Source organism: Schistocerca gregaria, chromosome 2 (assembly GCF_023897955.1).
Source record: "Schistocerca gregaria isolate iqSchGreg1 chromosome 2, iqSchGreg1.2, whole genome shotgun sequence".
NCBI lineage: Eukaryota > Metazoa > Arthropoda > Insecta > Orthoptera > Acrididae > Schistocerca > Schistocerca gregaria.
In genome coordinates, this window is record NC_064921.1 from 255,421,700 (window position 1) to 255,434,346 (window position 12,647).

The 12,647-nt window shown below is 45.3% G+C and overlaps 1 protein-coding gene across 1 annotated transcript in view; it reads right to left on the minus strand.

The window, feature by feature from the left end:
• LOC126336809 (myosin-VIIa) overlaps positions 1-12,344 on the minus strand; it is a 434,397-nt gene extending 422,053 nt beyond the window's left edge. The window contains exon 1 of the mRNA XM_050000853.1: positions 12,050-12,344. The gene's annotated coding sequence lies outside the window, so the exon portion shown is untranslated. The remainder of the gene's footprint in view (positions 1-12,049) is intronic.
• Positions 12,345-12,647: the final 303 nt, after the last annotated feature.

Consider the following 12,647-nt stretch of genomic DNA (forward strand, 5'->3'; position numbering starts at 1 on the left):
TTTCACGTGTTTCCGGAACATAAACAACACTTTCGAGGACTTCGCTTTGGTAGTGATAAAGCTGTGACATCAGAGGTGAGGTTTTGGTTCTGTAGTAAACTACAACATTCTACAGCGACGGTATCAATAAACAAGTCTTTGGCTGTGAAAAATGTGTTCGTCGACAGTGACTATGTTGAGAAATAAGCAAGTAGACATAAAGAATGAAGCTGTAAAATGTTAACAACGATTAAAAAGTTTTAAGAGTTTCCACACAAAAAATTCGGAGACATTTCTTTTCAGCACATTCGTACATTCGATCTAAAAATGTAAAGAAATAAAAAAAGCCTTACCTTAGTACTGACTGTGCAACTGCGTTGACACAAGAAGGATATAAAACGCGCTATTCATCTACATTAAGGAATAAATAAACCTGCTGAATTGTATTACGCGGTTTTACTGAAATTTCCCTACATTGTGATTTCTATTTAAGAGGATTTGCTCCTGGCACCACTCTGTGGAAAACTTTTGGAATCTACTTACTTTTAAGGAACGGTAAAGAGTTTTTGTATTGGCAGAGCTGGGATGTTACAAACACAATTCATATTAACTTGCTTCCTGCATTCAGGCTTTTGTCTCCTCCTACAATTTGTGCTCTCCCCATTCCCCGCCTCGCTTTCTTGTGTTGCCAAGTTAACTATTCCTTGATCTCTCAGAATGTCTCTAGTCAACCCATTCCTTATTTTCGTCAAACTGTTCTGTAAGGATAGTTATTCCTCAACTCGGTTCAGTACCTCTTCGTTGGTTATCCCGTCTGCCGTCTAACGTTCAGCTTTCTTCTGTGGCACGACATTTGAAAAGCTTCTATACTCTTCTTGTGGGTATAGTTTATCGTTCATGTTGCAGTCCGCAATTCGTGGTCAGGTGGCCAGCGTCTCTGCCTCTAGACCGTGGAGTCCACGTTTGGTTCCGGGTCAAGATGCGGAATTTCTTCGCTCTGAGAGTGGGTGTTTGCTTTGTCTTCATCTCATCTTCACAGACGAGCAAGTCGTCTAAGTGGCGTCAAATAGAAAGGCGCCCGGGACGGCCCCAGAAAGGGTCTCTCGGACAATAACGCCGTACGTTCATTTCATCGTTCATCTTTCACTTCTGTACAACGCTAAATTCACTGAGTACAATTTAACTTACAAAAAATCTAACTTCACGATAAGGTCCAGAGAACAGCATGATGCCAACCGGCTGCCGTGTCACCATGTACCAGTGTGGTGTCATTGGGATGCGGTATGGAGGTGTATCGAATCAGCACACTACACTCCTGCTATTTGCCGGTCTTTTCAGACCTGGGAGCCGCTGCTTCTCACTCAAGTAGCTCCTGTGCAGTAGCCGTGTGCCGAACCGAGAATTCTGACGTTTGCCTTTCGCGGGCAACTGCTCTATCCTTGCTCACAGCTTTAGTTCCAAGTACCTCTGTCTGGCGCACAGCTTTAAAATCACACAGCTGGAAACATCGCCCAGGCTCTAGCTAAGCCATGTCTCCGCAACATCGTTTCTTCCAGGAGTACCACTCTGGTAAGTTTCTCAGTCGAGCTTCTGTGAAGTTTGGAAGGTAGGAGACGAGACACTGGCGGAGGTGAAGTGTCGAGGACGGGTCGTGAGTCGTGCTTGGGTAGCTCAGACGGTGGAGAACTTTCCAGTGAAAGACAAAGGCCCAGAGTTCGAGTCTCGGTCCGGCTCGCAATTTTAATCTTCCAGGGAGTTTGAAAGTATCGTTTGTCGCTTCAGTCTGCACATATAAATCATATGTCTGAGGTGTCTCGGGAACCATATAGCTTCATTTGAGTGAAGCACCTACGCCTGGGTTTCAGGCAGGATCCCCCATTTCGTTCGATGCTGAGGTGCTAATCCAATACAGTTAGAGAGCCTTTATTTGGAACGAAGAGGGATGTATGCTAGGGTAGCCGTGCAGTTGTGGAAAGCCACTGTGCCTGGGTGCTGTAGTGGGCAGCGCTTCCCCTAGTGACCAGGAGATCAAGATTCGAGTCCTGACCTTGGTACAAATTCTCATTTGTCGCTTCAGTGTGTACATATACAGCGTAGAGTATAGATGATTAAGACTTTAACCATGGTTTCATTTGATTAAGATCAGTGCTCACTGTGAAACTGAAAGGTGCCCAGTGGCGTTGTGGATAAGGAAAGAACGTAATGGAGACGAAGTGAGTGTTGGGGTGGGGTGGGGGGGGGGGGGGGGGGCGGGATTGGGGTGGGGTGGGGGGTGGGTGGGGGGGGGGGGGGAGGGAATGGTCCGGACATCGATCTAGCGACAATAGGGACCGCAAACGGGGAAACGCACTAGCAAAAAGCGACTCTGACAAACAGCAGATTGTTATAGCCCAGCGCCCAAGAAGAAGCATCTCGGAAATTACGAATTTGGTCGGTTGTTTATGTGCTACTGTCGTATCTATGGAAAGTGCATGAAGAAGTTTGCTTGCTCAAAATGTAAAATAGGACAGCGCCGATCTGTGACAGATCTGAAGAGAAAGTACAGTGTTGGCGGAGGCACAAGTGTTTCTGAACTCATCGTTCACAGCACATTGTTGAACATGGCACTCGCAGCAGTCGGGCGATACGTGTTCCCAAGCTGACAAAACGACGTCGTCAGTTAAGATTGCAGTGAGTGCGGGATCTTCGAGCCTGGACTTCGGATCAAAGGAAACTTGTCACTTGGTCGGATGGATCACGTTTCTTGTTACAACAGGCCAATGGTCCTTCCCGAGTACGCATCCTCGAAACGTACACCGCACCACGGACCCGGGCCGATGGCGGCGGCACTGTGCTACGGATGACGTCACGGCGGCTTCCACGTGACCTGCGACAGTAAACGAAAGCTTGGTGACAGCTGTTGACTATGTAAGCATTATTGCCGACCACCTCGTTGCTTCAAACTCGATATCTTTCTCGATCGTGGTGGCATCTTCCAGCAGGATAACAGTCTGTGCGGCCGATGTGGCCGAGCGGTTCTAGGCGCTTCAGTCCGAAACTGAGCTGCTGCTACGGCCGCAGGCATGGATGTGTGTGATGTCCTTAGGTTAGTTAGGTTTAAGTAGCTCTAAGTCTAGGGGACTGATGACCTCAGATGTGAAGTCCCCTTAGAGCCATTGAAACATTTTGAACTGTGTGTCAAAATGTGCCTGCAGTCGCTTCAGAAGCAGGATAGTAAAGTAACTTTAAAAGTCGTGGCCTAAGTTCTCCAGACCACGACACGACGTAGCACACCTCTGCGCCGACAAACCATCGAATTTACGGGAATTGCGTTACCTGCTTGTAGGCCTAGGCAGCTTGTGGAGACTTCCTTCCTTCCTTCTAGGTTCTACCAAGGTCTTGTCGAATCCATGCCACGCAGAATCGTTACTATCCTGTGTTTCAAAAGGTGAATTAATGTTTTAGTACATAAGTAAAGGTATGTTGTCATATCCGCTATATTTTTGGTCATCGTCATAATATACTTTATTTCCATATCACAATTTATTGATGTTCCTCATTTTTGGGGCTCCGTTCTTCAATCGGTGAAAATGAAACTTGTGGGATCACTTTATTGTCTGTCTGACTGTTAAGACCTCTTTTTCTTAAGAACTGATACAGGCATCATGCTGAAATTCCGGTACTACTTTCTACGGCACCTAAGCGGTGTGAAAAATTGTAAGCTTCGAAGTTAATGCAATCAAAAAATACTGCCTTTTATGTCTCAGATACTAGCAGACTCACATATCAGAAGCTACAGGGTACTTCCCGTTGACCTAAAATCATTAAATTTGATAAAAACCAAGAATTCACAGTAGAAGTAAAGAAAATTATCGGAAAAAATGGTAATCTGTAATTATATCACATGGAAAATTTTCTTTTACCAGTTGTTGTTCCTCTGTCTGTCTATCCACCTGTTAAGACCCCTTTTTTCTCAGAAACGGGTAGACGTATCAAACGAAATTTATACAAGATACTACGCGGTCTACGGTCTCTTGGCGGTATAAAAAATTTAAGCTCTAAGCCAGTGAAATCAAAAGATAAGGCCACGTATGTACATGTTTTGATACTCGCAAGCCCTATACATGTCGGACCTGGTTTTCTAGTGGTAATGGCTAGAAACAGAAAGCGTCCGATCGAATCTAGATTGGACCACAGATTTTTTTTCGGTCTTAGTTTTAACCTAACCTTCACCTCTCAACGGTGTATGGAGTCACCAGAAACAACATGTAGTTCGTATTCCGCGTTATACTTAGGTCCCTTAGCTCCTTATGGATAATTGGCGTAGGTTAGAGACCCGCATAAGTGGCGTCCAGTAGAAAGCCTGCCGCCAGGTAACTGTGTCGTCACACAGAATTGTGTACCAAACTTTATAGATAAATATAAAGTTATATTTGACTGTCATTCGATACTAGTCAAAGCAATAAACAGTTATTGTATGCTAAATATATACTGTCATTCATGTGGATATAATTGCATCCAATTTAAGCACACCTTATTAAAGAGTTCCTCTAAATTAAACTAATATTTTATATGTAAAGACGTCATAACTCATGACAGTGAACTTTCCATGTCACATTAGATTGTAACAAAAGATTTGAAGTTGGCAGCTGGTCTGAAACCGATCATATGGAAATAAAACGATATGGAGACTGAATTTTGGCTTTTTTTTAAATTCTTATAAGTAACAAAAGCGGTGGCCACGGAAACTCTTCCAGAAGTGAAATTATTGAACTGTCATCTAGGTGGCTATGACGTATATAATAATAATATATATTTACATAATTAAGTTTGTACCAAGCCTTCGGTGCGCGAATCCTATTCGTACTTGTCCGCTTTCTTCCCTGTTTGTCTTTTAGATAACACTCGACGATAACGTTCATTGTGAATTACACTCTCTTGTCTTTACAAACCATACACAGTAACGGGAAAAAAAACTTTCCCGTCTTAAATCGACCAACTAGCACGTGACGATAATCGGAATAATCTCCTTTCTCTTTGTACTCTCACCCGGAAGTAATCCAAACGCAGTACAACACGGATGTGACCTTGATTTCCTTGCGTTAATGGCCCGCATTGTGAGCGTTGGAGAACTCAAAAGAATATTATCCAGCAGTCACCAGTAATGCATCGAATAGCACAACATACTTTGAAAAGCTCGCCGTGAAACGCTTGTCATAGCGTGAAGAGTAAATACAATTTCACCGTCCCGTTTCCTAGTCATGAAGCTTTCTGTTTTCTTACTACGCACACAGGAAAGCTAAGGACGTATGGCTTTGTCTACTGCGAGACTTGGAGGGTTATATTCCGCAGTCCAGGGTTCAATTTTTCAACCTCACGCACATTTGGAATATCTTTCTTACTTTGTCCAGTGCTACGTCTTAAGTAGAACAGTATACTGAAGTTGACTATGATAAATCCTTGGAGAGTTTAGCGTGGTACTTCTTTCGAATAGCATCACAGGAACCGCAGGGTTATAAGGTCTCTTTTCGATGGGCGGATCGCCGTCGACAATGTCAGAAGCCCTCAGTCCATAGGACAATCAGAGAAAGTTCAAAGTTCAACCCACGCCACTGGCACATTTTGACTAATAGCCAGGTACTGCACCAAAAACCTCATCTGTGCTTTCTGGATGGTAAAATGCCGGGTCACTAGAATGTTTTGGCAATAAGGCTACGAACTACGGAAGCATATTTTTATACCTAATGTTATAAAAAAATTATCACCCAAAAGGTTGCTTTGAAAATGGCCGAGTCTTTTAACTCATTACTTGTTTTACAAAGAAGCACAAGCATCCTTTCGTAACTTTTGAAGATGTCGGAGAAGTAAAATCCCCATTTACAATAATATGGTTGGCTCGACAGGCATGTTGCACATATAAATACAGTCATGTACTTTCCTTGAAATGCCAGACTTGCAAAAACTGAGACTAGAGTTTTTGGAATCGGAGAATGAAGATAACAATAAAGTTAACAAACAACATTTGTTCCCAAAGCTTTTAGACTAGGAACAAGAGAGATGAAAAATACTGAGTTGTGAAATCAGCATTAAATTTCGTTTCGCTTAGCGTCACGCTTACTCATATAATTTTTGACCTTGTAACGCACTGTAAGAGATTTGCAACATAAAACTTCGACTTTTGTAGTGATTTTTTGCCGTACGCAACATAATTCTCGCCTTTTTAATTAACTATCATTTCTTCCGTTACAAAGGGCTTGGAATGAGCACAAAACAAAAGCTCTGAATAAACAAACTGGTATTTGGATTACAAAACCATCGTAAACAGACTACTGGGTTCAATTGGAAGCGAAAGACGAAAGTGGTTAGAAACATAAACAAATAAAAGCGGAACAAATACTTGGCTTTTTGTCGATGATGAAGTTATTCCACGAAGCACTGACGAAAAAATATTTTAAAATGTGATATAGTGACTACGTTTTAACTGGACTTGGTTACTTAACCCTAAGTGTTGGGATGCGGCCTTTTGGATGAACAACGGATTTGGAACTTTGTTGGCTCATGACGCAACTAACTCCAACTCCTCGTCTTCAGAGGGAGATGAGTATCGGGCTGCACATTAAACTCTAGGGCACTCAGCCAGCCGGCTCGATTGGTTCTCAGGCCAGAGGACGGCAGTGTCACAATCTTCAACAAGACGAGGTCTCGTAAAGCAATGCGACGCTTACCTCAGCTTTTGTATGGATGAAATCTTCATTATACTAAGTGTAACCTTATCATTACCAGTTAAATATTCGATTTCCTTTCGTCACAGTCATTGATCACTTTTCTTAAAATTCCAAGTTATTAATTTCCATCCGCAATGGACGTCTTCGGAGCCATGTAACAGCTTGCAGAATTCGCAAAGAAAGCTGCTGTGACTTCAGAAAACTGCTCCGTCTTCAGCGATTGCGTGCTGAGCTCCAGGGCTATCTACTGAAGCTGTCACTGCAATCTCAGAACATTTTCTTCGCAGCTATGAGATTTTCCCTGAAATTTCTTTCAGCACACATGCCTACACAAATGATGAACATTAGTTGTACACTAAATATGCACTATACTATCAAAAGTATCTGGACATTCCTTTTATGACGGTTTAAATTTTGTCGGGGACACTCTCAGTGAGGTGTTTGAAATCTGTGGAGCCTATTCTTCCTTAAAAGTCGAACACAGAAGGTTCTGATGTTGGACACTGTGTCCTGGAGCAAAGTTGACGCTTTAAACCATTCCAAAGGCGTTACATTGGTTTCAGGACGGGAGTCTAAGCAGGGCAGTCCATTTCGGGAACGTTGTTCTCCACAAACCATTGCCTCACGTATGCTGTTAAAAACTGAAGAGCCAAAGAAACTGGTACATCAGCCTAATGTTGTGCAGGGTCCCCGCGAGCACGCAGAAGCGTCGCAACACGACGTGGCATGGACTCGGCTTACGTCTGAAGTAGTGCTGGAGGGAACTGACACCATGAATCCTGCAAGGCTGTCCACAAATCCGTAAGAGTCCGAGGGGGTGGAGATCTCTTCTGAACAGCACTTTCCAAGGCATCCCAGATTTGATCAATACTGTTCATGTCTGGGGGAGTTTGGTGGCCAGAGGAAGCGTTTAATCTCAGAAGAGTATTTCTGGAGCCGCTCTACAGCAATTCTGGACGTATGGGGTGTCGCATTTTCTTGCTGGAGTTGTATAAGTCCGTCGGAATGCACAATGGACATGGATGGACGCAGGTGATCAGCCAGGATGCATGCGTACGTGTCAACTGTCAGAGGCGCATTTGGACGTATCACGGGTCCCATATCACTCCAACTGCTAACGCCCCATACTATTACAGAGCTTCTACTAGCTTCAACAGTACTCCCCTACTGACATGCAGGGACTTCTACGTCACCATGCCGTCATCATCCGCTCGATGCAATTTGAAACGAGACTCGTCCGACCAGATAACATGTTTTCAGCCATCAACAGCCCAGTGTCGGTGTTGACGGGCCGAGGCGAGGCGTAAAGCTATTTAGTGCAGTCATTAAGGGTACACGAGTGGACCTTCGGCTCCGAAAGCCCACATCGATAATGTTTCATTGAATGGTTCGCACTCTGACACTTGTTGATAGTCCAGCATTGAAATCTACAGCAATTTGCGGAAGGGTTGCACTTCTATCGCGCTGAACCATTCTCTTCAGTCGTCGTTGGTCCAGTTCTTGCAGGATATTTTTCCGGCCGCAGCGATGTGGGAGATTTCAAGTTTCGCTGGATTCCTGGTATTCACGGTACACTCGTGAAATGCTCGTACAGAAAAATGCCCACTTCATCGCTACCTCGGAGATGAAGCGTCCCATCGCTCGTGCGCCGACAATAACGCCACGTTCAAACTCACTTTAATCTTGATAAGCTGCCATTATAGCAGCAATAACTGATCTAACAACTGCGCCAGACACTTGCTGTCTTATGTAAAATAGACATTGCCGACAGCAGTGCTGTCTTCTGCCTGTTTACATACCTCTGTAGTTGTATACTCTTGCCTGTACCAGTTTCTTTGGCGCTTCAATGTACAACAGAATGTCTCGTCATGCTGATACAATCATCGTCTTCGAACTGGAGACTTGCTGGACAATTGTACCCCGTTGGTTTTTACTTCCCCCGCTCACTCACTGTGCTAGATTGCTGGCAACACTTTGGTATTCAAGAGCGATTCCTTCTACTGATTTCATGCGATATTTTACAGCCACCGTCCGTAATGCTTTACCGTCTCTGTCAGTCAGTACATGAGGCCTGTGTAGTCCTCTTTTAGCTGTAGTTATTTCTTCGTGTTTCTGCTTTACAGTCACATCACGAACACTCGACTTGGGCAGCTTTAGAAGCTGAGCTCTTGCCCGACACATTCAACTGTTGCTGCTTGTTTAATGACAACACAATACTCCCCACCTCCTTTTATACTGCCAAGTCCGCTTCTCGTGAGATCTGATGGTCAATTCCACATTTGATGGTCAATTCCGCATTACTTAGGGGTGTGTGCCCGCCCGGTTGGCAGTACGGTCTAACGCGCGGCTTTTCGGTGGGAAGGAGCGCCTGGTCCCCGGCACGAATCCGCCCGGCGGATATGTGTGGAGGTCCGGTGAACCAGCCAGTCTGTGGATGGTTTTTAGGCGGTTTTCCATCTGCCTCGGCGAATGCGGGCTGGTTTCCCTTATTCCGCCTCAGTTACACTATGTCTGCGATTGCTGCGCAAACAAGTTCTCCATGTACGTGTACACCACCATTACTCTACCACGCAAACATAGGGGGGTTACACTAGTCTGGCGTGAGACGTTCCCTGGGGGGTCCACCGGGGGCCGAACCGCACAATAACCCAGGGGTGAAGTGGACTGCGGTAGTCGTCGTATGGTTGTGGACCACTGCGGCTGCGGCGGGGACGGACCCTCTCCGTCGTTTTTAGGTCCCCGGTTAACATACAATACAGTACAACAGGGGTGTCTGGATGTCTTTGATCTGATAGTATAGGTCTCTCAACAAGCTGACTGCATTTGTACTGAAGCCAAAAGGTAGCTATGGCACAGTCTTCAATAGGCAACGCCTCATAAAACAATTCCACGCTTACTTAACATTTTTCATTGATGAAACTTTACTATACGTACTACATCATTGACACTAACAGTCGTTATCGCAGTTTTTAAAAGTAAAGATATTTAATGTCCTTCAGCGACGAACATCTTTGGATCTGTGTATTAACACGTACAAATCATAAACAAGCAGAACCCATCTTCAGGGATTTACCACTCCATGGTGATCTAGTTAATCAATTTGAGAACGTCTGTTTCACAGCTTGTTCAGTATGGGATTTCTCATAACACATGCTTACACAAATGATGGACGAAAACGTTAGTTGTAATATAAGTTTACTTACAGCTGTTACTCAAAAGTGACAGATTATTACTGGTTTATTATTTCAATCAGGCAACGGCTTTGTCGCGGTGGATACATCGGTTCCCGTGAGATCTCGGAAGTTAAGCGCTGTCGGGCGTGGTCGGCACTTGGATGGGTGACCATCCAGCCGCCATGCGCTGTTGCCATTTTTTCGGGGTGCACTCTGCCTCGTGATGCCAATTGAGGAGCTACTCGACCGAATAGTAGCGGCTTCGGTCAAGAATACCATCTTCTGACCGGGAGAGCGGTGTGCTGACCACACGCCCCTCCTAACAGCATCCTCCACTGAGGATGACACGGCGGTCGGATGGTCTCGATGGGTCACTTGTGGCCTGAAGACGGAGTGCTTATTATTTCAATCAAATTGTAAAATCTCACTCAGCTGCTGAGACGGCAAGCAACGAATCACGTATGCAGAGGTTCGGAATGCGATCCTTGGCCTGTGTAGACCAGGTCTAGCAAAAAACAGAGTGTTTCTTGGATCGTACTCATCGAATGACTTTGCTCCCGTGACAGGCAATATAAATCATGAATATGTAGTGAAAATGGAAAATTTGAGTGAGGCGCGGAGGCATTTTGGTTGCCTAATGGAATTCCAGGTTCGAATCCTGGTCAGGTACAATCTCTCATTTTCCACTGCAGTTTAAGTGTATCTGAATAGCCTGCAATATTTCCGGCCGCTGCATCTTCACTGATTTCATCCCCGCCGATCAATTCAGCTTCAGCACATTTAATTAAATTAAAAAATGTATCATTAAAAAAATACTACTTGTTGGTTTCTCCGACTTTGACCGGGACGGGTGGCAATTTACTCGTATATTGCTCCCTCCTACGTATATCTCGCGAAGAGATCATGAGGATAAAATCAGAGAGATTAGAGCCCACACGGAGGCATACCGACACGAACAATACGAGACTGGAATAGAAGGGAGAACCGACACAGGTACTCAAAGTACCCTCCGCCACACACCGTCGAGTGGCTTGCGGAGTACGGATGTAGATGTAAAATTGTGTTTGACTGACCACAATATCACTTACCACTCTCACGCAAGAGCTAATACGCCCTGCAAAATGCTGAAGGCAGCAAAATCACCGGCGAGAACCCACAGTTGAAAATTAATTGTAGCGACATACTCCATACCTCTACAAAACCGAAATGTCCACGTCCCACAGAACTAGTCTGCTTTAGACGTAACACACGGTTTCATAGAAGAACTGATGTCGCTTGTAAGCCGCAGACAGAAACGCTGCAATTATGGAGGGAGGGAACAGGAGCATTGTGAAACAACCACGAGACGAGAGGCGACGCAGGAATAACAGGTGGCCAAAGAGGCGGGCAACTGGCAGCTCGCGTTTGGAGGGGCCGTTGGAGGTCACGGTCAGGGACAACCATGCAGGCGCTCACCTCACATAAATTATTCATAGGCGTGTACCAATCAACGGTCATCCACACCACCGTGAAAGAAATTTGAACCGTTCGACTGCGAGAGAACGAAAAATAAATTATGATCGCCAAGCAAGGGTGCTCTAAGCGGATGGAAAACAACTTTTGAAAGATGGATACATAAAAAGGCATATTATTTTGTTCGGTTCTCAGCCTGTACAGTGCCGCTGTTCCGGTTTTACTTTGTACTAGGAATGATTCTAGCCGAAGTGTCAGGAATTGTCTTACGGCAGCTGCTGCTGGGAAGGGGTAGATGTTGCAATAATAAAAAAAATTAAAAAAAAATGGTGTTGTGATCATCGGCAACAGTTCAAATTTTGAACAGGGAAGATACAAAGCGTCAAAACGATTCAGTTATATTGCAGAACTTGTGACGAAATGAGTGTCGAGTGTAGATGTCAGAGTGAAGTGGCGATGAGAAACACTGCTGTTTCCTAGTCAAATGCGAAAATCACAACGCCAGTCAAAGGAACAGGTACACAACCTAACAGGTTCGATCATGAGTCTTAGGGATTCATAAACCGTAGAGGCGCTAGACAGATTTATACTGTCACTGTCACACTGACGTCCTCAGAAACCGGTCTGTTATTACTCCGACCCCTGAGCTGAGGCAGTTTCAACTGGTAGTAAGCAGCGGCGCGATAGACTTTGCGAGCACTTGTCGAGTCGGCTGATCTTATTGGTGCAGTGCTTACTTACGATTGGTGTGCGCAGACGTTGCTATTATCAGGAGTCAATATCCATAAGCAGAAGATAAGCAGCGGTGGTGACGTGTCAGGCTACGGAACTGTGCTGACGGGCGCGACGCGGGCGGCGGAGCACACTGAGCCACTGTTATCTCCTCGGCACCTGCAGCCTACAACCCGCTACCTGCGAGCCGTGTCAACGTACAGCTGGCGGCAGAAACCACGTTGCCCGCGCCGGCTGGCCCCGTCGTTGCTGGTAGTTAGCCTCTGCGCGAGGTTCGGCTCTCGGAGCGGCGCTCCTGACATCTACCGGCAAGGTGAGAGAAACGCTGCCCACAGGTGCGCTGAGCGGCCGCGAGGTGGCCGCGCACCTGACAGGTAGAGAGCGGAACCGGAATTGACGTTCCTGTTGGTAATGGGTTCTGTGTGTCGAGCGCGCGTCACACATAAATCTTCGAAAGGACATTTATTTTGCCATGATCTCGATTATTTTCGAAGTAGAATTGTATTTGTTGGTCCGTTGCTGATAAAGTGCTTCTTTTCGAAGCTGACGTCCCGCGGCTACACTTCGCTGTTATTTCATTGACTTATATTTCATTTTATCACGACTT